Here is a 26,602-nt window from a genome sequence, read left to right as displayed (position 1 = left end):
TCATGACCTGAGCCGAAGGCAGCCGCCTAACTGACTGAGCCACCCAGGTGCCCCGATGCAGGCTTTTTTCAAGTGCTTTTTCTATGTCTACTGAGATAATCATATTTGAGTTTTAAAAAGTTTGTTATTTTTGGTGAATTTTATTGGTTAATACTTAATATTAAGCCAGCCTTGCATCCTTGGGATAAATCATATTTGGTCATGATATATTTTCATCTTATAAAATGTTTAACTAGATTTGTAAAATTCTATTTAAACATTTTACATCTATGTTCATGAGGGATATTGGTCTCTAGTTATTTTCTCTTGTGATGTCTTTCTTAAGTTTTGGTATCAGAATAATGATGGCCTCTAGAATGAACTGGAAAGTATTGCAATCCTTCATTTTCTGGAGGAAATAAATTAATCATTTCTCCATTCTGAAAAGCAGTGTAATGATATTACCAAACATGGGAAATTAGATATTAAGTAACACACACCTCAACAATATAAACGTAATCCTAGTGTTACTTGTTTATGATAGTATTCTTAGGATTTTAAAAAATAGAACTACTTATGTGTCATATATAACATATTTTTTAACATAAGATATCATAATCCTTGTTCACATTTCCTTAAAATTTTAAAACAAAATTTTAAATGTTTGCCTCATATTCTATTGAGTAGATATATTGTAATTGTATATTTCCCTTAATGTCATAATTTCCCTTAATATATCAATATTATAAATATCCTGTGAAGAACATCTGAGAGCACATTATTTTCTAACATTTTGGATTATTTCCTTAGGATAAATACCTAGAAGTAGAACAAAAGCACAATATTTGTGACTATTTGTATGTTTTCATAGAATTTTTTAAAACAAAAATAGCATGCAAGAGTCCTTGCTTTGAGTGTGATTTGAGTCGTTAAATCTGGGGCAAATGCATTCAAATATGTAGGAATTAAAGTACTATTAAATATTTCATAATAGCAAACTGAGAAAAATGTTAACAAACTCCTAAAATACCCTGGGTATATTTACTGAATAATTTAACTTTGGCTCTCTCTCTTTATATTTTGTTTTGTTTTGGCTGATCAGTCACAACCAGGTGTTTTCACATTTTATTAGCTGAAGTACAGACCCTAGAGCTGCCCCATTCCCTTCCCCGCCTCCCCCACACACACCCCCCCACAACCCTCGCGCCATCGCGGGGGCCAGGCCTTCCCAGAAGCCCCTGCCTTGGCTGCCAGGCTCTTCCTCTGTTGCTCCACTGCACTTTAGGGCCCCACAGCTGCGACTCCTATAGCTTGATTTCAGTGGTGATACAGTCCAGCCTCCCCACCCGCCCAACCCCGGTGGCCCGAGCCTCTCCCCGCTCCCTTTTGACCAGCACAGGATCCAGAAGTGTAAAGACCATGTTGGACCCGCCCAGCAGGGCCGGTTTCTCCTTCATGGTATCATTTTCTGTTAGTTGCACCTCAAATTTCTGCCGCGCTGACATGGATTAACTCAAGTCCTTTTGTAGCTATTTCTCCACCTGTACCTGTAGCTTTTTCTGAATTAGCTGGGCCATGGGCGGGGCGAAGGTCTGCGGGGAGCAGAGGGGGAGGAGTGCTGGGTCTCACATGCTGGAAGGTACCCGTGCTCACCTTCCTGAACTGGTGTCCTCCCTTCACTATTCTGGCTCAGTGTATTTTTAAGGAATACAACAAATCACTTGACATTTATAATTTTGAAAAATCCGAAGACATTTTTGGAGGCAAAAGACCTAAAACAATAATGGTTACAATAGATTGGTGAACATAAATCAACAGGTGTGCATTATTAAATGCACAGGCGAAGCATCGCAAGCTTTATTTTGTTACATATGGAAGGCTTGCAGGAAAAGCTTTTTATTCTCTAGCTACTTAAAACCATGAAATTCTGGGTGGGTCGTGCTGGCTTTGCCGGGACTGGGTTGGTCCTGCCCCCCTCTCCAAGTCCCGGCCCCTCCTTAAAGCTGGGAGAGGGGGCCAGTTCCCGGTTCTGAGCACTCTGCGGTCCTCGGGTGCAGGCCACCATGAGCAAACGCAAGGCGCCGCAGGAGACGCTCAACGGCGGAATCACCGACATGCTCACAGCCTCTTGCTGCCTTTGCAGAACTCGCAAACTTTGAGAAGAACATGAACCAGGCAATCCACAAGTACAATGCTTACAGAAAAGCAGCATCAGTGATAGCAAAGTACCCACACAAAATAAAGAGTGGAACAGAAGCTAAGAGATTGCCTGGAGTAGGAACAAAAATTGCTGAAAAGATTGATGAATTTTTAGCGACTGGAAAATTGCGTAAGCTGTCATTCGGCAGGATGACACGAGTTCATCTATCAATTTTCTGACTCGAGTTGGTGGCATTGGTCCATCTGCTGCAAGGAAGTTTGTAGATGAAGGAATTAAAACATTAGAAGGTGCAGAGTCCAGTGGTGACATGGATGTTCTTCTGACCCATCCAAACTTTACCTCTGAATCAACCAAACAGCCAAAGCTGTTACATCGTGTTGTGGAGCAGTTACAGAAGGTCCATTTTATTACAGATACTCTGTCAAAAGGTGAAACAAAGTTCATGGGTGTTTGCCAGCTTCCCAGTAAAAATGATGAAAAGGAGTATCCACATAGGAGAATTGATATAAGGTTGATACCCAAGGATCAGTATTACTGTGGTGTTCTCTATTTCACTGGGAGTGATATTTTCAATAAGAATATGAGAGCTCGGGCGCCTGGGTGGCTCAGTTGGTTAAGCGACTGCCTTCGGCTCAGGTCATGATCCTGGAGTCCTGGGATCGAGTCCCGCATCGGGCTACCTGCTCAGCAGGGAGTCTGCTTCTCCCTCTCCCGCTCCCCCCTCTTGTGCTCTTTCTCTCTCTCACTCTCTCTCTCAAATAAATAAATAAAATCTTAAAAAAAAAAATATGAGAGCTCATGCCCTAGAAAAGGGCTTCACAATCAATGAGTACACAATCCATCCCTTGGGAGTCACTGGAGTCTCTGGAGAACCTCTGCCAGTGGATAGTGAGAAAGACATCTTTGACTACATCCAGTGGAAATAGCGAGAACCCAAGGATCGGAGTGAATAAGGCCCATTCTTTTCAGGCCAGCTCAGCTCAGCAGGAGTCTTAATTTATTTCTTAACCTTTGCTATGTAAGGGTCTTTGGTGTTTTTAAATGATTGTTTCTTCTTCATGCTTTAGCTTGCATTGTAGTCAATAAAGCCTCTCGTACTACTAAAAAAAAAAAAACCAAACCATGAAATTCTGAAAATAGGTTAGTCATCATTATGGGGTTGGGTGAGATGTTTTAATACTATTACTTCGTTCCTTATGATGATGTTTTCTAGGGATGTCACACATTTCTATGCCATTTAAGGAAGTTTATCTTGCTTTTGATATACCAACATTCATGGGCTTTCTGGAAAAGCAGATGAAATAAGAAAGGTAATTGATTAAAATACTATATTTTAAAGAAAAGGGTATATAATTTTGATCCCATTGCATCATTTATCTTCTTATCTGCTTTTATAAAATCACCTCCAAAAATATTTTAAATTTCTATATCTCTGCCATTTTGTTTTAAATCAAGATAGTTTTCTTTAGAATTACCATAAAAAATATTTGAAGTGAAATATGCTGTTATTGTAGTATTTGATATCATAATTGATTCATGTAACACTAATAGATTAACAGTGGTCTCTATTAGAATCTTTGTGAGATTTTTAAAAACCTGGCACTGCATGTTTTTTTCCTAATCAAAAGATGTCACTTTGAAAGGTTGTTGTAGTGATATTTTGTCAAAATTATGCATCTCATAACTTTGGAAAAGTATTTCCCAAAAGTTTAACAGCAGACAGTTGTGGCAACCTTGAGAATGAGCCTTGCTGATCTCCAACTGTGGGGATTGTAATTGGCCAAGGGCCCCAAGCGCTGCCCTCTGAGAACCATCGCTGTGTTTGCCCTGCTCCAGCCAGGACTGAATGTTACTGAACTGTTACTGAAAACATGGAGGCACCTCTGATGGCTTACTTTGGCTCAAGACTTACAAACGTATTGCCAGACTTTCATTAAATTGCATGGCAATCTGGGATGCTTCCTTCCATTCAACCTTTCCTCCTTCTTTCCTCCTGCATTTCCTCACCTGGGGTCAGACTTGCATCGTGGTCTGAGTTCTTATAGCTCCTTACATTTTCTCTCACCAGGCATTTTATCTGATAGAACTCTTGCACTGTTAATCTCAGAGGATCCAGCCGAGGATATTACTGTAGAAAAATCTGAATTAACCATAACCAAACCATAACCAACTATAATTTCTATTTGTTTACTACAATAAATAGAATAGAATAAATGAGAGTCTAGCCTTAGAGTTAAATCTATATTTGGACATATAAAGTACATGATCCTAAGGCTTGCTTGTGGTCTCAGCATGACCGATAAATGCATCAAACATTATCTACCAATCAGAAGTCTTGTGCTGGGGCGCCTGGATGGTTCAGTTGGTTGGGTGGCCGGCTCTTGATTTCATCTCGGGTCATGATCTCAGGGTTATGAGATAGAGCCCTGCATCAGCTCAGTGCTCAGTGGGGAGTCTTGAGGATTCTCTCTCTCCCTCTCCCTCTTCCTCTTCCCCTGCTCTCTCTCTCTCTCAAGTAAATAAATATATCTTAAAAAAAAATAGATGTCTTGTGCTTCTGATTAAAAGTGCACACTGAGGGCACCTGGGTAGCTCAGTCAGTTAAGCGGCTGCCTTCTGCTTGGGTTATGATCTCAGAGTCCTGAAGTCGAAGCCCACATCAGGCTCCCTGCTCAGCGGGGAGTCTGCTTCTCCCTCTCCCTCTGCTCCTTCACTCTGTTCATGCTTGTGCTCTCTCTCTCTCAAATAAATAATCTTAAAAAAAGAATAATATCAAAAATAAAAAAATAGGGGTGCCTGGGTGGCTCAGTCGTTAAGCGTCTGCCTTCGGCTCAGGTCGTGATCCCAGGGTCCTGGGATGGAGCCCCACATCGGGCTCCCTGCTCAGCGGGAAGCCTGCTTCTCCCTCTCCCAATCTCCCTGCTTGCGTTCCCTCTCTCACTGTGTCTCTCTGTCAAATAAATAAATAAAAATCTTCAAAAAAAATAAATAAAAGTGCACATTGAATGTCAGGATCAGCAGAGGGAATTAAAATAATATTTTTGAAGGGCCAAAAATTATCAAAGCCAACGAATATTTGAAAAACATATTTTTTCTCTTCTGAGAGCAGAGTATAGGGTGCAAATAGATAATATTTAAGTATTTTTAATAAAATTATTATTATGGTGATGTCATTAAAACATAAGGGGATGCATACAATGGAGTATTGCAAGTTATTAAGGAGATGATACCAATTATCATAAGGGGGCTATTCAGTCTAATGTAGCAATGCTACAAACTCAGTCAGCAGGATTAGTACTCTGAGTTCTTTTTCTGATCATGATTATGGTTTGCCCTGAACCAGTTGTATCTTCCTACCTGGCTCTCTTTATAATCACCAATATTGGTTATAAGATAGCTGAATGGGGTTTGGGTGCAATTTGTGGTCATGGATTTTTTCTCCTTGTATCTCTGTCTTGCTCAGTAAGTGCTCACACTGTGACTTCACTGTCATTAATACTGTGCTGTAAGCAGCTAATTAAAAAGCTCACACAAAAGAACTGCAATATAAAGACCAATAACATTTGTCTGGAAAGTGGGTTGCTTTATGGATCCATGTTCTTTTCCTCTAGGCTTTGGCAGGGAAGAGTCCTTTTGCCCCACCCATCAAAATTTTCTTCCATTTGCCTATGGGTTATGCAAGACCTTCAGACAGGGGTGAGTTCAAGGTGGTTATAAAATTAAATTTTAAAAGATGTTTTTAAAAGAACAAAGTGGTTTTTGAATATATGGATTAGTAAATTTTTAGTTTTATAAAGATTAATCCAACTATCTGGTTTTCACTGAAAAGTATAATACAATTTTAGTTTGAATTTTAAGCAGTTTGTGGAAATAAACTTTAAAACAATATATGATTTTAATTCAGAAACTAACTTACCATTTATTATTTTATTCTAGAATTACTATTAATATTAATTAACTACAAAGAAATATCTGATATTTTCCTTAATATATAACAGAATAAAAGGTCAAAGGGGAGGTCCATTAACGTAGGAGTGCCACAAAGATTGTTTTTTTTATGGGTACGGCCCAGCGCGAGCACAAAGATTGTTTTTAAAAATCTTTTGTACTAAAAATAAAGGAGAGTGATTTATAATTCTAGGGACAACTCTGAAAATAAAAGTAAATTAAGCATTACAAATATGATTTTTAGCACTTCTGGTTAAAGCTCTACTCAATTTTCCAGTTAATACCTGCCTCTTCTTTGTTTCTTCTAATCACCATGTATCTCCCTTTCTCCGGTCCCCAGCATTCAGAACTCACAGTGGCCTGGGAGGTGTCTCTCAAGCATCAGGGTGCTGGTTGAGAGCCCTGGTGCTCTCCCTGCCTGCACTGCCAGGTGCTTAATTGGCTCAGCTAGAATAACTCAAGGCACTGCCAGGTGCTTAATTGGCTCAGCTAGAATAACTCAAGGCGAACTCTTCCAGAGCCGAGACTCATGTTACATTAGCCTCAGTGACACCTTTTAATGCTTATGATATTTTTCTCCCTTTATTTCAGAAGTGCTCAGGGATTTGCAGGATTGTGCAAAGAACTCAATTCTAACTATGTACATAAACTTTTCTTTTTTAAAAAAAAAGACAATGTAAAACATTTAAAAGCACTGCTTATTTCACTTTGTAATTTATTTGCAAATTGATTTCTTCTGAAATACATATATTGTGTTCCTGAGATAAATCATACCTGGTCATGATGTATGATCCACTTTATAAATTGTTGAATCAGATTTGTAAAATTGTGTTTCGATATTGTACATCTGTGTTAATGGGGGATATTGCCGATAGTTATTTTCTCATGTATACAGTTGATCCTTGAACAATATGAGCGTGAACTGCGTGGATCCACTTATATGTGGATTTTTTCCAGTATAGTACCATAAATGTATTTGAAGCGCATTTACATTATGATATAAATATTATATACCGGAGAAATAACTGAGGTGAATGGACATGTAAAAAAGGAATGCAATTTTGTATAACCAGTCCTCTAATATTTAAGATGAATGATTCAATCTCACAGTCTGAGGAAAAATTCTTTTTTTTTTAATCACTTTTTCTTGTTGCCATTCTTTCTTGTATCTCAGAAAAGTGATAGAAAAGCATAATTTTTGTGGGTATTCCTTTTATGTTTTTCTGTGGTAGATACTCACACTTTTTCATATGAGTGCATGGATGGTAATTTTTTTCGATTGCTTTGCATATCCCCAAATTTCTTTATATCTTTCTCTCTTTATGTCTTCTTTTGTAACTGATAGTTTCTATTAATAGTCCTTCAAAATGTGGAGAGGAAATTATTTCATAGTGTTCTAGCACTCACTGAGGCTAAAGAGAAATCTGGATACTCATTTCATTGTAAGATACCAGATTTTCCACTCTGGAAGCTTTCTTGATTTTTCTCTTTATTTTGAGACTCTAGACCATTTATAGGCATAGACATTTTACCCATTTATTATGCTTGTATGTGGTAGGCTCTTTTAATCAAAATATACAACTATTTTTTTTAACTCAGAGAAAATTTTTGAGTTAAAAATGATAATGTCGATTATTTAATTATTTTCTGCCTTCTGTTGTTTCTGATTTTTGTTTCTGGAACTCTTATTCCTATATATTTGAACTTTGGAATCTATCCTCTGTGTTTCTGAGCTTTACTTTGCTATTTTTCTTTTGTCTTTTCTGCAAATTATTTAATTGTTCTATGCTTCAGTTTTCCCATCTGTAAAATGGGGGTAATAGTATTTTATTGGATTATTTGGTAATGTCAAGTCCTTAGAACAGTATCTGGCACATAATAGGAGTAAAATATGTATTCTGTGGTGTATAGTAGGTCTACAAATAACTCTACATTATAGGAGATTTCTTTGATTTTTATGTCTTCGTTACTAGCTTGGACTTGAGAGCTGTTCTTTCTAATCACATTATTTATTGAATTTTTATTTCAACAATCACCTTTTTAAAATTCCCAAGTCTTTCATTGTCTGATTGCTATTTTTTTGTAGCACCTTCTTTTTTTTTTTTTACATAACTTTATGATTCCTTTAATCTCTGTGCATCACATATGCACACATACATATATTAAATTAGTTTACATTTATTGTAATTCCTGGTTTAGATGACTATAATTTACTTTAAAAATAAGAGTAATTATAATAACTTCAAAATATATTACACTGCTTTCAATTCCCAAATGCTTTAACTCAGCTTCTTTATTTTCTTTTCCTGACTTATTTTATTTTATTTTATTTTTTTTAAAGATTTTATTCATTTATTTGAGAGAGAGAGAGAGAGCACACATGAGAGGGGGGAGGGTCAGAGGGAGAAGCAGACTCCCTGCCGAGCAGGGAGCCCGATGTGGGACTCGATCCCGGGACTCCAGGATCATGACCTGGGCCGAAGGCAGTTGCTTAACCAACTGAGCCACCCAGGCGCCCCGTTTCCTGACTTATTTTAGATTGAGTTATCTTATTCCCCTCTTTTCCCTGCTGTTGGTGTGAATTGACAGATTCAATATCAAGTCTTTTAATTATTAAAATGGAATTTTAACATGCATATTTGACATAAAAGTCTAAAGTTAATCAGTGCCTATATCTTTTGTCCAAAGAGAATTAGGACCTTACCACAATTAAACTCTGAATAACCACTTTAAACTTAAATGCTATTCTTGTCAATTTATTTCCAGTTATTTTTTAATTACTCACAGTTATTTTTTAATACTCACAGGCTTACTAATTTCTTTGCTTACTATTGCTTCTTGCAACACCCATTTCTTTGGAGTCCAATTTCCTTCTCCAAGTATGTTGTTGAGCAGTTCTTCCACTGAGAATATTTTGATAAATTCAGTCTTTGAAGTTCTAAAAATGTGTGTTTTTGGGCGCCTGGGTGGCTCAGTCATTAAGCATCTGCCTTCGGCTCAGGTCATGATCCTGGGGTCCCGGATCGAGTCCCACATCGGGCTCCCTGCTTGGTGGGAGGCCTGCTTCTCCCTCTCCCACTCCCCCTGCTTGTGTTCCTGCTCTCACTGTCTCTCTCTGTCAAATAAATAAATAAATAAAATCTTAAAATAAATAAATAAAATAAAAATGTGTGTTTTTCTCTTTCTCTTGAAAAACAATTTACCATTTTGAAGATATCATTTGTGGCCTCTCCTTACCGTTCATCTATTTTTAGAGATAATTTGTCCTTTCTTGGTTGATTTTAAGATTTTCCTTGCCTTTGATGTTCTGAGTTTATCAACAATAGGTCAGGATGTGAGTTTCCTTTTATTTATTTATTTATTTATTTATTTATTTATTTATCTTTAAGGCTTGCTCTGATTTTAGGATTCATATCTTCATCAATTTTGAAAAATCCTCAACCATGATCTCTTTGCCTCTCCTCATTTTCATTGTATTCTCCTCTTGAAACTCCTCCTGGATACACACTGGATCTTCACATTTTACCTTCCCTGTCTTATAACTTCTCTTTACTGTTCTCCAGCCCTTTATACCTTTGTGCTATAATTGGATATTTTCCTCAAGTCTGTCTTCCAGTTTACTAATTATCTCTTCAGCAGTGTCTAGTGTGTTGTTAGTCTATCCATTTAGATTTATATTTCAGTGACTTTATTTTCCTTTTCTACTTGCTATATTTGGTTCACTTTCAATATGTTTATTTCTTTTTATAGTATCTTCTCTATCTCTTATAATTTCTACCTCCTTTTGTCATTTATTTTAAATATAATTATTTTATAATCTATTTATGAGCATTATATTAAGTTCTTGGGATACAAATCCTCTTGTTTGTTGTATCTTCTGACTCTTACTTAATGCTCAATCATTTTTGCATGTGTTCTGTAATTTTTGATCATGAGTTCATCTTCAGTGGATTATGGTTTTTCTGTGACAGTTCTATTTGTGGGAGGGTTGACACAGAACAGTTTTAGAACAGGTTGACACAAAACAGTTGACACACAACAGAGGGTTGTGCCAGATATCAGATGTAGTGAAACCAGACTGGGAACAGTTAATTTTTTTGGCAAAGAGAGTCTTTTATCAAATAGATTAAATTCTGGCTCTGAATTCCCATATGACTCTTTTACATTTTCTTTGCTAACCTTAAACTCTGGGCAAAGATAAATTTCCTTGTCATATACATGAACTATTGAGCAGTATTTTTCTAGTCTCTCTTTCACTGAGAAAACAGGCTGGTTTTGTATAAATCTCTGAGCTTCAATTAGTACACATTTATGCACCAAACATCTTTTCTTCTATTACAACATGGGTATTAGAACCCAAGTGCCTTGTTTGAATTTACTTCTTTATGTTATAATCCCCTAGATCTACAACATTATATTTATTGTCTTGCTTTTCAATTCCCATTTCTGTCTCTTAGGAATTTTCCTCCAAGTTCAAATTTGTGTTAATTTCTTTTGTTGTTGCTTTAGTTTATATTATTGTTAGTTACTTTAGCTCCTTCTTCACACTGCCTACAAATTCACCAACAGAAATTCTAATTATGTTTGTATTTTAAAGTTTATTTATTCTTTTTCTTAAATTATCTGTTTTCTCTGATGGCATTTTTTTTTTTCTGTTATTAGTTTTCCTTAAGTGCCTGGAATCTTTGTTTTTTGTTCATATTTCTGAATAAAGATTTAGTTGATTACTGTAGGCATTTGTTGTGTGTTTCTTCTGAAGTTGTATGGTTGTATAGTTCTGTTCTCCTGACATGCCACACTCTTAAATGAGAAGGCTAGTTCTAGACTCTGCAATATTGTCAGGCCTGTTGGAACTTTTATCATTCCTAAAGGGAGCTTTACTCTTGGGCAGAGTGTTTTAGTGTGTTTCACCACTGGATGGAGCTGCCTTCTCTTTCTATTAATTTCCTTAGTGACCAGTGTTCCTTAGTGGTTCAGTGTTACCTTTGGTTTTGCTCTGCTTCTCTTGCAGGTTCCAACAATATATTGACTCCTTTCCCGTATAGGGGAACATATTCAAGTTTTATCCATGAGGGCTAAAAACCCTGCTTTATATATTTTGTCTAGGAAGAGGCTGGGAACGAGGGAAATCTGTCTAAATGATCGAGTTGTGCCAAAAGCAACTATATTTAATTGTCATCACAGTTCACTCTTTCTCTTTGTGATAGCTGACTCTGAGCCTTTCTTTGGAAAGAGCAATTCTTCCTTCTGGTGTTTGGGGATAAAACTTTTCCTGACTTGTTTTCTCCATCAGTCAGAAATTTTCTGGTCCTTTGGTAGTCCTCCTTCTAGTTTACCAGCCCTCTTATTGTTCCATTCGTTTAAAAACACTTTTTGTGTCTTTTCAGGAAGACATCCTTAAAGATTAGAGGTAAATGAATATATTCAGTCTGCCATCTTAAACTGGAAGCTTACCAATATTTCAGAAGCCAAACATTTAAATAAAGAAGCAAATGCATTTTTAAGTTTTTATATTAGTTTAAATAGGGCATATAAATATGAAAGTGCACAAATATAAATGTGCAGCTCAATAAATTTTTATGAAGTGAACACATCCATGTGGTTAGATCAAGAAACAGAATCCTGGGGTGTCTGGGTGGCTCAGTTGGTTAAGCATCTGACTCTTGGCCTCAGCTCAGGTTATGATCTCATGGTCTGTGATCTCACAGGTGGTGAGATCGAGCCCCAAGTCAGGCTCTGCATTCAGTGGGGAGTCTGCTTGAGGATTCTCTCCCTCTGCCCCTCCCCCCACTTGCACGTGCGTGCTCTCTCTCTCAAATAAATAAATAAATTTTTATTTAAAAAAAAAAAAGAAAAAATCCTGCCAGGATCCCAACCACATGTGGCTGTTGATCACTTATAATGTGGCTAATACAACTGAAGAACACAATTTAAAATTGTATTTGATTTTAATTATTTTAAAAGTGATACCCACATGTGGCTAATGGTAACTGCATTGGACATCTCAAGGTTAGATGATACAGGGTCTTGTGGTTCATATTACAAATTTTGTCCTATCCTAAGAGCAGTCGGAAGTTTTTCACAAGGGAAAGACGTAAGATTTGTCTTCACAAAAGATCGGACTGGCTGCAAGTGGAGAAGGACCTCTCTCAGCTTTCTCATGGCTATTTTGTTTGTTTTTTTTCCCCAGGAAGTAAAAGATCATTTTGGATGTTCTTCCTCAATTTTTTGGTTTTATTGAGATGATGATTGGCATGGTTGCAGGTGTCACAGGCCCTTTTTTTCCCTTTTGCCGCTGATCACACTTACATGTGAGATCTCAGACTACTTCCTAAGGAGACTACTTTGGTTTTTTTATAATGTGCTGTCTGTACACTGGTCACTGCCACCAGAATGAGTCCAAGTGTGTCGTTCAGGTAGCTCAAAAGGTATAGTAGTTTCAGCTTTCCAGCATAAAAATTTGAGAAATTTAGAGATGTATGAAAGTTTTATATAAAAGAATATGATGAGTAGTAATACAACAGAATTTTAAATTTCCTCTTGAATACAAACCTGCAAGCATCATGATGCTCTGTATGTAGCTGCTAATACATGTGGGAGTTTTTTTCAGGTTTCATTTCCAAATATTTAATTGATCCTATTAACTGGGCCTTTCTTCAAGCTTTTCTAATCTAATCCAGTCCCTCTTCATTAGTTGAACCATTAACTGCATATAAGTCCTTTTATTGCTCATTCCATCAATGACTTACTGATACCTTTCAGATTCACGAATGATTATTTATATATAGATTTGACTAAGCATTTTGCTTTCTACTGAAGTAATTGTCTGCTCTGGGGTTCTCCTTCTCAGCTGCTCATCTGTCTTTTATCCTGGAAGCATGATGAGTTCATGGATTTAGAAAGAGTTCTATGCAGCAGAAGTGAAGGGCATAAAGCAAAGGGAAGAGCGGCAGAAATTTGCAGTAGAGAAATTGTAAAGGCAGGTCAGTGCTAGACCATTATTTAACTGAAAGCTATAGGACACTGCCAAAGGATTTTAAACATCGTGAATGGTACAGTATCCCAATTGTTATCTATCCTATAGAGAGAAGATGGAGTCAAAAGATTGCAGCTCCCATCACATTTCCCTGTAGTTCAAAAATTTGAATGCTTCCTCACAGCCTTCTGAATCAAGACCAGACTGTTTTAAGATTTCTAGGTCCCTAAGGGCACAAATAGCGCAATTAATGTAAAAATGTTTTAACAATACCAAGTTACGATTAAAAAGTAAAATGAACAGGTACCATTTCAGGTTAGTGAAACATTAAATAAGAATTAGATCATTATGGACATGAGACTTCATTAGGGAGATGGAAATTGAATTATATTTTAGCAAATGTATGCATTTATATGCAGATGCTTAGCTGATTATACGTTGAGCAAAGATTGATGTGACCAGGCAGGAGGGTATTTCAGGACAAAAGAAGTACACAGACACAAGAGTGGGCATGAACAGTACACGTGAGGAACAGTGAAGAAGTCTGACCTGACTAGACAGAATTGAACAGATCACTATCTAGAGAGAGACTGAACTGGGAAAGAGAGGATCACTTGACAAAGCCCTAGATCTGAGTGAGTGCAGATTCTTGAACAGAAAGAGCACTTAACAGGAAATTTTATTTTGAAATTTGGTGAGGTTCAAGAAAGACCTAAGGGGAGAAATTCTGGAGAAGAAGAAATGTTAACGCCCATTAGTCAGCTGTATTCTAACAAATGTGCACTAAGTTGAAACGTTGAATTTGTTTTTCTGAATGTAGAGTTCTGAGGAAATGAGAGGCAGGAAGATTTGGATGAAGTGGGGACTGATGGCTGCAGGAAAGGCAGTGCCGATGGAAAAGTTGATTCCTGACTTGAGTGAGTCCTGAGAAGTGGAGACTTCTGTGGAAATTCTTGAGGTGGAAATGAAAAAGTATACAGAACTCAACCACAGTTATGATTAGAACCTTCCCTAGCACCGTTCAACAATGTAAATCATGATTCTTATTTATTTTCTCAGCATGTTTATTCCCCTGCATCCATCTGTTTTAAAGTCTTTTCTAAAGTTGTAAAATGATAAAGTTCAATATTCTCAAAATACTCCCCAACTTAACAGTTTTACTACATTTACCTGTACAGTCACACATGGTGTTTATAATTCCACATAGACTTGTAAGAGGCTTATCCTTCATCATATATAAAAGTCTGTGATTAGTAGTATTTCTCTCAGCTGCTAACGTAAAAAGGATCTAAACCTATTTGGAAAATAAATAAATAATTGTTAATAGAAAAAAAGGGAACACTATTTATAATGACAGAAAATACACTTTATGAAGAAAAACAATAAAGATCCAAACATAATGAGACATTATAATCTATGGAAGGTAACATACATTTTTTAATGGCTTTTATTCAAAATCTAGTGTTACCGTTTTTTTTAAATTTTATTATGTTGTGTTAATCACCATACATTACATCATTAGTTTTTGATGTAGTGTTCCATGATTCATTGTTTGCGTATAACAACCAGTGCTCCATTCAGTACGTGCCCTCTTTAATACCCATCACCAGGCTAACCCATCCCCCCCCTCCCCTCTAGAACCCTCAGTTTGTTTCTCAGAGTCCATAGTCTCTCATGGTTCGTCTCCCCCTGCGATTTCCTCCCCTTCATTTTTCCCTTCCTGCTATCTTCTTTTTTTTTTAACATATAATGTATTATTTGTTTCAGAAGTACAAGTCTGTGATTCAACAGTCTTACACAATTCAGTTTCTTTTTATTATCCTCCCCTCTTTCCCTTTCCCTACATTCCTTTTTTTTTCTTCCAAGATGAAAGAACTGATAGTTTTCATCAATATGAACTGGTTTATCTTCACTTAGAAGAATGAAGGAAAAAACTCTAAAGTAGCCTTAAAATTACTCATAAAACACAAAATGATTGAATGGAAATCTTTGGAGGATATTATTTACCCATATGTCTTGATAACTTGATGCTTTTTGTGTGTGTGATTTGTGTGCAAGTTATGTTAATTATACATCATCTTTAGAAAAATACTTTTTTGTTGAGCAGTGTAAATGTCAGTCTCATTAGCCATCATTATTACCTGCCAGCAAGAAGATGTTTTCAATGAATGATAATTTCCCTTCATGGTTCTGTGGATGCATACAAGTGTAAAAATTATCATTATTATTTTTTAAAGATTTTATTTATTTATTTGAGACAGAGAGAATGAGAGACAGAGAGCATGAGAGGGGGGAGGGTCAGAGGAAGAAGCAGACTCCCTGCTGAGCAGGGAGCCCGATGCGGGACTCGATCCCGGGACTCCAGGATCATGACCTGAGCCGAAGGCAGTCGCTTAACCAACTGAGCCACCCAGGCGCCCTAAAAATTATTTTTTATGCTATCTTATTTTCAGTGTTCATAACCCTTTTTCTTCTTTTCAAACTGTTTTCAAACCAACTTCTACACTTGAAAAAGAAAAAAAATTGGCCTGATATTAAGCCAGTAGTTTGAACTAGTTCAGACTGATTCATGGACAAAAGAGAGAGCAGATTCATGGAAGACCCACTCTTTTAAGAACCAGATTCTAATAATGGTAACTAGGTAATTTTTTTTTTTTAAGATTTTATTTATTTATTTGACAGAGAGATAGAGAGACAGCACAAGTAGGCAGAGTGGCAGGCAGAGGGAGAGGGAGAAGCAGGCTTCCCACTGAGCAGGGAGCCCGATGCGGGGCTCGATCCCAGGACCCTGGGATCATGACCTGAGCCGAAGGCAGCCGCTTAGCCGACTGAGCCACCCAGGCACCCTGGTAACTAGGTAATTTTTTTTTAAAGGTGAGAGTGGGGGAAGTGCACTCTCTGATGTAATATTGATTATCTAAAATGTCCAATTTTAGCATGACCAATATAAGTGACTCCATCTTTGTTCCTCTTACAATTGGATGGTGCCTATTAGGTCTAGATATTAGTGGGATTTTAATAAAATATGCTTTTTAAAAGAAATCATATATATATATATATATTTATATTCTTCCAGTCCTCTGGTATCATCATTATGAAAGATTTTATGCTTTTCAAATAATTTTCACACCCATTGTCTGTTTCTTTTGACTTCTACAATAACATGCTGTGATATGATCAGAGGAACCTAGAGATCATCTACCCCAAATCCATATTTTATGCTGCAGTGAGACCCAAAGAAGGAAAATGATCTACTAGCAGAGAAAGCACATTTTGTATGCTGCACATTCGACATGGGACACATGTCAAATTTAAATTAAAAAAAATTAATACATATTTGCTAAATCATATTATTACTCTCTTTTAAATATGAGCAAACCCCAAAGGCATAGAGAAGGAGGTGACATAAATGAGATATCATAAATTGATGGTAAAAGAAACTTGAATCATTGTTTACTTCCCTTTCCTACTCTATCTCTGGACCTGTCACACAATTGAAAATCTAGATTCAAAATAATATGTTCAAGCTTGGAACTTCTAAAGACCTATTGAACAAGGAGCCAGGGATCAAACAACAACAGAATATTAAACAGTTTTCACTGAGGAATATAGCACACCCAGAAAAGAACAAAAATTATTTAGGAACTGTTCCGTAAGGCACCATTCCCTGGTCCACACACCATAATCCAACTGTCATTGCTGGTTGGATCTACTAAGTTCAGGTGTATCTCCTTAAAAAAGCGAGAGAGTTCTTAGGGCTTTATCAATGTGGCAAAACGCTTTCCTTAAGAATGACTGAAACCACAGGGCACCTGGGTGGCTCAGTCGGTTAAGCCACCGACTCTTGATGTCAGCTCCGGTCATGATCTCAGGGTCCTGGGATCCAGCCCCGTATAAGCCTCTGTGCTCAGTGGGGAGTCTGCTTGAGGATTCTCTCTCACCTATCCCTCTGCCCCTCCCTCCCTGCTCTCTCTCTTTTTCTCTCTCTCTCATAAATAAATCAATAATCTTTAAAGAAAAAAAATAATAACTGAAACCACAATATAGAATGGATGATAAAATGTTCACTGAACACATTAAATGTTATGCTACAAATTTCAGATAATATACAGAAATGAATTCAGTGGGATTCTAGGCTAAATTTTCAGCCTCTCTTCATTTATGTACAGGTAAAGCACTTAGCCTGATATATTTAAGGAAATTATTCCTCTCCCAGTTTATTTTGCAAACCTTTTCTGTATTTATCATCTCATTCTGCATTCTTTACAGACTCCTGTCTCATGTTCATCTGTAACATGTTGATCATTTCCCTGTATAAGGGCTGATAAAGTATACATTGCTGGCTGTTCTCGGCCTGTTAGCAATTTTTCAAAGACCAGACTTCAAATACAAAATGTGAAGTGACGGTAGGGGGTGACAGCAGTTGTGGTTGAGTCTGCTGAATTATTTTCCTTCTTCCTTTTGGTATTTGTGCCTTCAACCCTCCCTTTTAGGAATTGCCTGCCTCCCCCATGTCTATGTAGTTGGACTGAGGCTGTCAAACATGGTATCTTAACCCTGTCCTCCTGACCAGACGAGACAAATGAGTTGGATCTGGGCACACAAACAACTCATCCCACACACCAAGGCTTCAGAGATGAGCTGATGAGCGCAGTTGGAACAAGGAGAGCTCTTCCTGAGACTTTTAAGCTAGGGGGAACCTGTCTGGCTTGCCTTTAAGGTTATGACACAAGAAAGGGTGCACTTGGACCTGCTTGTAGCCATCTTCCTAATCCTCAGGCTTCCATTAATCCTTAAAGGAGACTTTGTATACATTTGAACATGGTACCCTTTCTTTTAGAAAAACTTTTAATGATCAGCCTATTATTTATTTCTCAATAATAGCAATTACAACAGATGTCATTCTGTTCGGGCAAATTAAATCAAATTATTGAACATAAAATAAGAAAAAATACAAATATTTAATCACAATAATTAGGAACTCAAAGTTACTATGATGTAATAAATAAAAAAGTTACCGTTTGGGGCGCCTGGGTGGCTCAGTTGGTTAAGCGGCTGCCTTCGGCTCAGGTCATGATCCTGGAGTCCCGGGATCGAGTCCCGCATCGGGCTCCCTGCTCGGCGGGGGGTCTGCTTCTCCCTCTGACCCTCCCCCCTCTTGTGTGCTCTCTCTCTCTCTCTCTCATTCTCTCTCTCAAATAAATAAATAAAATCTTTAAAAAAAAAAAAAAAAAAGTTACCGTTTGCTCTTTTGGAAATAAAATTCTTTTTTGATGTTTATTGGTTCCAATATCTTGTTTTTTCTTGAGATGTTCTAGGCATTAAGTAATTTTTAATATATTTTCACTTGAAAAAGCTATATTCTCCACTGGTGTCTGGTTTGAGAAAATTTAAGGTTCTTTTAATGTCACAGACTGTACTGGGTCATTAATTGATTTCAAGGGGAAAAGTTGACATAGATATCGTAGCTAAAGCCAAGATTTTTTTCAGTATCATAAATCTTCCTTTTCATGGTAATATTGAAATATCCAATAGAGAAAAAGTAAGTTGATTTTGGAATTTAATTTTGGAATATAGACCCACTTGATCAGGGAATTTGCAGCCAAAATCAGTTCTTTTACTCTTTTCACTAGAATTATTCATGTTACATTGCTAAATATCGGTATCAATGTCAGGAGGTTGCAGTTTGTTTATTGACAATTTTTAAACAACATTACTGCTTCATTTTTCTTTCTTTTTTTTTTTTAAAGATTTTATTTATTTGACAGAGAGATACATAGTGAGAGGGGAACACAAGCAGGGGGAGTGGGAGAGGGAGAAGCAGGCTCCCTGCAGAGCAGGGAGCCCGATGTGGGGCTCGATCCCAAGACCCTGGGATCATGACCTGAGCCGAAGGCAGATGCTTAACGACTGAGCCACCCAGGTGCCCCTACTGCTTCATTTTTCTTCAAAAATGTACTAATCCTTTTGACGGTGCCAAGAAAATTATGTACATTGATTTTTGATGCTTGCATAATTTTGCTCATAACATTAATTTTACTTCAGATATCATGACTGATTAATCCTGAGCATTTAAAAAGGAAATATTTGAAACTGGAACTTTGGCTTGTTCTAGAAAATTTTTATTAATATTATCGATAGTTTCTAAGAGTAAAGCATCTTACCTCCAGCTGAGTTTTTGGTGGCATGCTAGCATCAACTTGGCCATCTCATAGCTTAGTCAGTAAAAATCTCAAGGTGTGTTTGTACTCTGAAGTTTCATCGGAGCTGAAAAATAGTTGTATTGATCTTGGGTAATATAAAATGTGATGGTAACAAGAAAGAACTTAACCTGAATTTTTCATTATCAAATTTACATAATGTACATTGTAAGTAATATACAATACCTAAATCTTTTTCTGAGCATTTTTTTTGCAGTCTGTTATGTTTTCTACACACATTTGTGACACTGTTGTATGCTTAGCCTTTGAAATTAGTTTTATCTAGATGCAGTTTTTAAAAATAGGCCACTAACTTGTATATTATTCTTTCGGAGCCATGTGTTCTTGGACCAAATACTTAACATTTTGGAAATCATTTGTAATAACTTCTTAAAAAATGCTGCATGGCTTACATGAAAATTTGATCTATAATAATTGAAATATTAACATTATTATATAATAATTGAGAAATAGTTAATTGAGAAGCTTTGTATCACCCAAAATAATATCATTTGTTGCATCTGCTATAATTTTAACAATTTGGTTTTGTATTTCATTCCCTAAATGGCATATATATTATAAATGATATATATATGATATATATATATTATTATCAGTCATTGCTATGGTTTCTGCCAAATGAAAAAAAAATCCCATTACTAGGTTCATAAAGTCTCTTGGATGATTCTCTGAACACCATGATTATCTTGCCAAAAATGGAATCATGTAGGAGTTCAATGACAGTATACAGTTTCCCTCATTTTTTTTTAAAGAGTTTATTTATTTATTTGACAGAGAGAGCAAGAGAGGAAAAGCAGGGGCAGTGGCAGAGAGAGAGGGAAAAGCAGACTCCCTACTGAACAGGGAGCCTGATGCGGGGTTCGATCCCAGGACCCTGGAATCATGACCAGAGCGGAAAGCAGACACTTAGCCAACTGAGCCACCCAGGTGCCCCTCCTCCATTTTTATATTGTCTCTTTCTGCAGCATTATTTTTTTTTAAGATTTATTTATTTATTTTGGGAGGGAGGGGAAGAGGAAGAGGAAGAGTGAGAATCTCAAGCAGACTCCCCATTGAGCATGGAGCCCCATGCAGGGCTGGATCTCACAACCCTGAGATCATGACCTGAGCAGAAATCAGGAGTCTGATGCCTAACCGAATGAGCAGACACCCCTCTTGCTACAGCATCATTAATAACATTTTTCAAATTGGATGTCACTTTTGAACACTGAGCACATTGGTATGGGCATACAATTCCATTTCTTCATATTTACTAAAATCTGTAATAAATGCTGCCCACCCACAATTGCACCCTTCTTATTCTTCAAATTATCACTTTTTTGTATCCCCAAAGTATTTTTTTCACAAACGAAATGCAGAATCTTTTCAGATAGAATAAAGTGACTGGAATATGGGACTACTTGTAACCACCTGGATGGTTTTTGTGTGTTATAGGTTCCCCCAAACCTCCTACTTATAATGTAGTGTCATTTTTTAAACTTTAAATTTCTTACTTGGTGTAGGTAATTGTCAACAAAATTTTGTGTTAAATAATATTCAAATTTTATGTCTATGTACCTGGGTTGGCAGAAAATACATTTAGTTCAATGAAATTTTTAGTTTTTAAATTTTGTTCTGTTTCACATTTTTTTAATCATAAGTTTTGGTTGACCTGGAAGCAGAAGTGAAATTCACAACCTCTGCTCTCTATAGAGAGCATGTTTCCAGGCTACATTTTGTTCAAAGTAGTAACTATGAACACTTGTCCTTTTACTGCAAATTTACATCCATTTTTGCCACATATATATATTCAATATTCCACATATTTTAAACTTTGCTTCTCTAATGGCTTTCCATGATCTGTTTTCTGATTCAGAAAATTTTTAAATTTATATTTTCTTCTGATATCTGGAGAAAAATAATATCATGATTCATATTTTTAAAAATTTGTAATATTTTGAGAAAATTATGTGTGATAAGCTATTAAATTTTAGCAGCAGTTAATTTTGTGTTGAATTTTCTGTAATGACAACATTGTTACAATCATTAGATTATTATAAAATTATTATATAATGATTATACATATAATTTATGTCTAAATAATACTTTGTGAGTTATAATTGGTAAGTTAGGATTGGTTATTACATGAGGATTTGAAGCATAATGACTAATTTAAACATATATTTAAATTGAGAACTCAGAAGTTCTATTCTAGCAGAGTAAACAACAGACAGATGACAGAAGCTGCAGTTTGAAACATCAATTTACCCAGTCCAATCATACCCCAACAGGAGATTTTTTTAAAAATTGAGATATTTACCAGTACATCAGTGTAAAAAGCAAAAAAACCTGCACTTTGTTTAGAAGTAGAGATTATTTTAGATGATGTTAGAGCAATAGGTTTTTTGAGTTTTAAGTTAATTCCATTTTTCTAAGTCAAAGTAGAATGACATACATTTACCATATTAGAATGAGACACTTACTGCCATCTCCCCCAAAACTGTCTTAACATATATTGAAATTGCCCATCTTTAGAGTCAATAAAACTGTAATCAAAGATTAAAGGAGTCCATGATGTAACTAGTATCCCTTTAGATGTGGTGTTCTTGTGCAGTGAAAAAACTAAACAGCCACACATTTTGGCTTTGTCCCAACCCCATGGAGAAAACCTGTCAGGACCTGAGCTTTTCCAGAATTCATGTCAGCTGAGGTAAATTTGATCCTTGTCAATCATCTCTTCTTTGTGGCATGTTTTTGTATGACTGAAAAAGATAACTCTTGCCAGCATTATGCATTAGAAGTTGTGTCTATGTAGTACTACTTTGGGAATATAAAGTCCATAACCTGGCAAGTTTTACTCTAATCGCTGTAGCCGAAAAAGTTTGAAGTTTTTTGTCTGTGTTGAGGGACACTCTTTTTTCCTTTTGTGAACAAACTAAAGGGATTTGGAGTAGAAGAAAAGCCTGGTCTTTGCTTGGATGTGTGAAAGGACCAAGGTTCAAACACTGGCCCATCTGCACGGGACTCTTGGATGTCTTTCACTTGTTTTTGTTTAAGGTCAAAGGTGTGAGCTCACAGATATCGATACACAAGAGGGCCAGGGTGGGGTGAGGGATCTACTAGGAGCAAACTCATTGACTACGCAGGGAGTTGCCCAGATCAGTTTTCTACCAACATACTGATTTGTTGAAAATATATTGCTCAACTGAGATCATAAAAAAATATGTATATATGTTAATATACATATAAATAATATGTGTACACTTTGAGAAATATAAAGCCAGAAAGTGTTACTTATTTCACTCGTTTATAGCACACAAGCTAGGAAAAGAAAGGTTAGGTACCTAATCAGTGGTTCTTGTTCTCAGCTAAACATTGAAGTCACCTGGGTCCACATTAAAGGTAAGTGTTCCTAGGCCTTACTTCAGAGATGTGGAATCAGTAGGTCTGATGTTGTGCCCGGGAATCTGTATATTTTTAAAACTACAGAGGTGATCTGATATCCATCCAGCTACTGGATTTTCCTTTTCTTTTTTCACTCTGATTCTTCCAAATCTCTATTGTTCTGTGTCACAGAACATGCATGCCTCTAAAAGTGGTCATTTAAAAAAATCACCAAAGGGGCGCCTGGGTGGCTCAGTCGGTTAAGTATTCAGCGCTTGGTTTCTGCTCAGGTCATGATCTCAGGGTTGTGGGATCGAGCCCTGCACTGGGCTCAGCGCTCAGCTCAGCGGGGAGTCTGCTTAAGATTCTCCCTCTCTCTCTCTGCCCCCTACCGCCTCATGCTCGCTCTCTCTCTCTAAAATAATAAATAAACACATCTTTAAAAAAAATACCAGATATCTACCATGTACATAGCATTGTCAGCAGCATTATAGGAAATACAAATAAGATCCAATTTTTTAAAAATTGTAGTTGACATGCATTGTTACATTAGTTTCAGGTGTGTAACATAGTGATTTAACAAGTCCATACATTATGCTGTGCTCAGCACAAGTGTAGCTGCCCTCTGTACCGTACAATGCTAGTACAATACCACTGACTACATTTCCTATGCTGTGCCTGTTATCCTTGTGACTAGTCATTCCATCACTGGAAACCCGGTACCTCTCACTCCCCTTTACTCACTTTGCCCAACACCCCACCACCTTCTTTTCTGACAATTACCTATTTCTTCTCTGTATTTATGGTCTGTTTCTGGTTTTATTTGTGGGTTTTTTAAATTATTATTATTTCCTTTTAAAAATTCTTTTTATTTTTATTTTTTAAAGATTTTATTTATTAGAGAGAGAGAGAGAGCACAATCAGGGGGAGGCAGCAGAGGGAGAGGGAGAAGCAGGCTCCCTGCTGAGCAGGGAGCCCGACACGGGACTCAGTCCCAGGATCCTGGGATCATGAATGGAACCCAAGGTAGGTGCTTAACCGACCAAGCCACCCAGGCACCTCTCTTTTTATTTTTTTAATTAAAAAAAATTTAAATCCAGTATAGTTAACATACACCGTTATATTTGTTTCAGGTGCACAACATAGTGATTCACCACTTCCATACAACACCAGTGCTCATCACAAGTGCCCTCCTTAGTCCCTATCACCTATTTAACCCATCCCCCCCCCCCCAACCTCCCCTCTGGTAACCATCAGCTTGTTCTCTACAGTTAAGAGACTGTTGGTTTGCTTCCCTCTCTCCTTTTTTTCCCTTCCTTTGTTCGTTTGCTTTGTTTCTTAAATTCCACATATGAGTGAAATCATATGGAATTTGTCTTTCCCTGGTTTATTTCGCTTAACGTAATACCCTCTAGGTCCATCCATGTTGTTGCAAAGAAAATCTCATTCAAGATCAAGTTTTTAAGGAGGTTAGAATCTGGTAGGGGAGGGGCGCCTGGGTGGCTCAGTCGTTAAGTGTCTGCCTTCGGCTCAGGTCATGATCCCAGGGTCCTGGGTTCGAGCTCCGCGTCGGGCTCCCTGCTCAGTGGGAAGCCTGCTTCTCCCTCTCCCACTCCCCCTGCTTATGTTCCCTCTCTCGCTGTCTCTCTCTCTCTGTCAAATAAATAAATAAGACCTTTAAAAAAAAAAAAAGAATCTGGTAGGGGAAAGAGAAGATAACCTGTAAATGGTAAGGCTATGGGCAAAAGCATTACACTGCCTGTTCCATTCACAAGAAATTGATGGTGCTTCTCCAGGTCTTGGTTATTTTAACCTATGCATGGTGTCATTGATGGGGCTTCCTAGCTGGCATTCAGAGATGAAGGGCAAGTGAAGTATTATATGCAGGTTGAGGACATTGAATATAATAATACTTTGTCTTATGGAAAAGATAGGAATAATTAAAAATTCCTACCTTGAGCTAATAGAAATAGAGAACTATATTTTAAGATTTAATATTTCATGGAGGCTTACTATGCACCCTTTCATTATTGTTGTGGATATATTGTCTACGTTTATTTAAAAATATAAAAGTGCTATTTTCTGAGCTGATCTATAATTTATAAGGAACATAATTATAATTACAAATACTACCATATTATTATTATTATTCTGCATTCATTGTGTTAGAATGATAGCTTAATGCTTATGATAATTCCTTCCCGATTTCTCCACAACTGATTTATCACTTGTCTGACCCAGCTTCCCAGCACGCCATTGTTCCATTTTCTCTGTACCTCTCACTTCACAGAGGAATGTTAACAATGTAATATGTTATTCAGTTATTCATTTGCAGGCTTCTAAGATGCCATGCTCTATAATTAATCACCATCACAAATATTCTCATATATATGCTTTATACATATGTACTCTTACTGGGTCACTGAACTAATAAAACAGCTTATTCTAAGCATTGTTGCAAATCACAGCCTATAGTTATAAGATAGTAAAATGTATAAGGTAAGCGTATATTTGCAAGGTATTTTCAGTCAGGTGCAAATATTGAAGATCTTTTGTTTTGAAGTAATACATATGCTAGCTAACAGGATGAAAAGTAACCATTTTGGGGGTGCCTGGGTGGCTCAGTCGGTTAAGCATCTGCCTTTGGCTCAGGTCATGATCCCAGGGTCCTGGGATCAAGTCCCTCATCAGGCTCCTTGCTCAGCGGGAAGCCTGCTTCTTCCTCTGCCCGCCACACTCCCTGCTTGTGCGCTCTCTCTCTCTCTGACAAATAAATAAATAAAATCTTTAAAAAAAATAAAAGTAAATAAAAACCATTTTGTATTATGTTTAATAGATAGTACTGTTTTTAGAGCTTTTACATATTTATAAAATAGTTTTACAATAAAATTGGTGAAAAGGTGGGACTCTTTTTCTCCACACAGTGAAGTTGGTAGCATATTAACTCTAAATAGAAAATTTCACCTGGTCTTGTGTCTTTCACTAAGGTCAAGGAACTTACCAGATATTAACCAATTAAGAGAGCTACACCTTACAGGTTTTTAAGTGAAGTATCTTCCCTCTACCTGTATTTCTCTTGATCTGCAGAATAGATGGATTTCTCAAAAGGTGGGGGGTTATAAAGTAAATATATCTTCTTATATTTTCTTTGGGGAGAGTTGTATCCTCCTGTATATGGGGACCCTCTATTCCTTTTTTTCCTATTAGTTTAATGGCACTGACCATAACATGGGAAGGAGTTTTATTTTCTTCCAGTTAGGATGAAAAAGCTACATGTATGATACTTGGGATTCAACCCAGTCCAAAAATGCCAACTCTAGAGCAAGGGTGTAGCCAGAAATTGAAATAAGAGTGAAATAATCAGATCAGTATCAGAAACACGGGAATCAGAATTTCAGCTAGGCAGAGGTGCCAGAAAAATTGATGTTAAGAAACATAGCTTGTTTGAGTGAGGTTTGCTCATCCATTTATTTACTCACTCACTGACTCATTCATTCATTCATTCATTCAGCAAACATCTATGGATCGATTACCCTGTGCAAGGTCCTTCTCTTTATGGGACTCAAACTGAGGGGTGTAGGAGGTGGGAGGTGGAGGCAGACAACATTTTTATTTGATTGGAATCATGATAGGAAGTATTAGACAGTACATAGTACTATATAAAATGGGAACCCAGGGGCTAAAGAAAGCTGCCATGAAGAAGCAAAGACTGAGATGAGCTTAAAGGGTAAACAGGAATTGTTAGAACAGAATAATGTGCAAAAGTATGAAGTCTGGACTAAATTTCCAAGCTGGAGTCAGTACAGATACGATGGGAGGCCAGATGGTAGGGAGGCATGGGATATTAGTGAGCATAGTGCAGGGCAGAGCTCAAAGACTGGGAAAGCAGATGGGAACAATTCAAATCCCAGGTTCACCTTTTACTAGCTACATTACCTTGAACATACCAATTTA

The 26,602-nt window shown here is 37.0% G+C and overlaps 1 pseudogene; it reads left to right on the top strand.

Moving 5' to 3' along the window:
- The first annotated feature begins 2,042 nt into the window (after nucleotides 1–2,042).
- LOC110573873 lies at nucleotides 2,043–3,093 on the top strand (annotated as a pseudogene).
- The last annotated feature ends 23,509 nt before the right edge of the window (nucleotides 3,094–26,602 follow it).

This window comes from Neomonachus schauinslandi, chromosome 6 (genome assembly GCF_002201575.2).
Source record: "Neomonachus schauinslandi chromosome 6, ASM220157v2, whole genome shotgun sequence".
Lineage (NCBI taxonomy): Eukaryota > Metazoa > Chordata > Mammalia > Carnivora > Phocidae > Neomonachus > Neomonachus schauinslandi.
The sequence above is the reverse complement of the archived record's forward strand: the minus strand, read 5'-3'. Positions and strand labels throughout refer to the sequence as shown.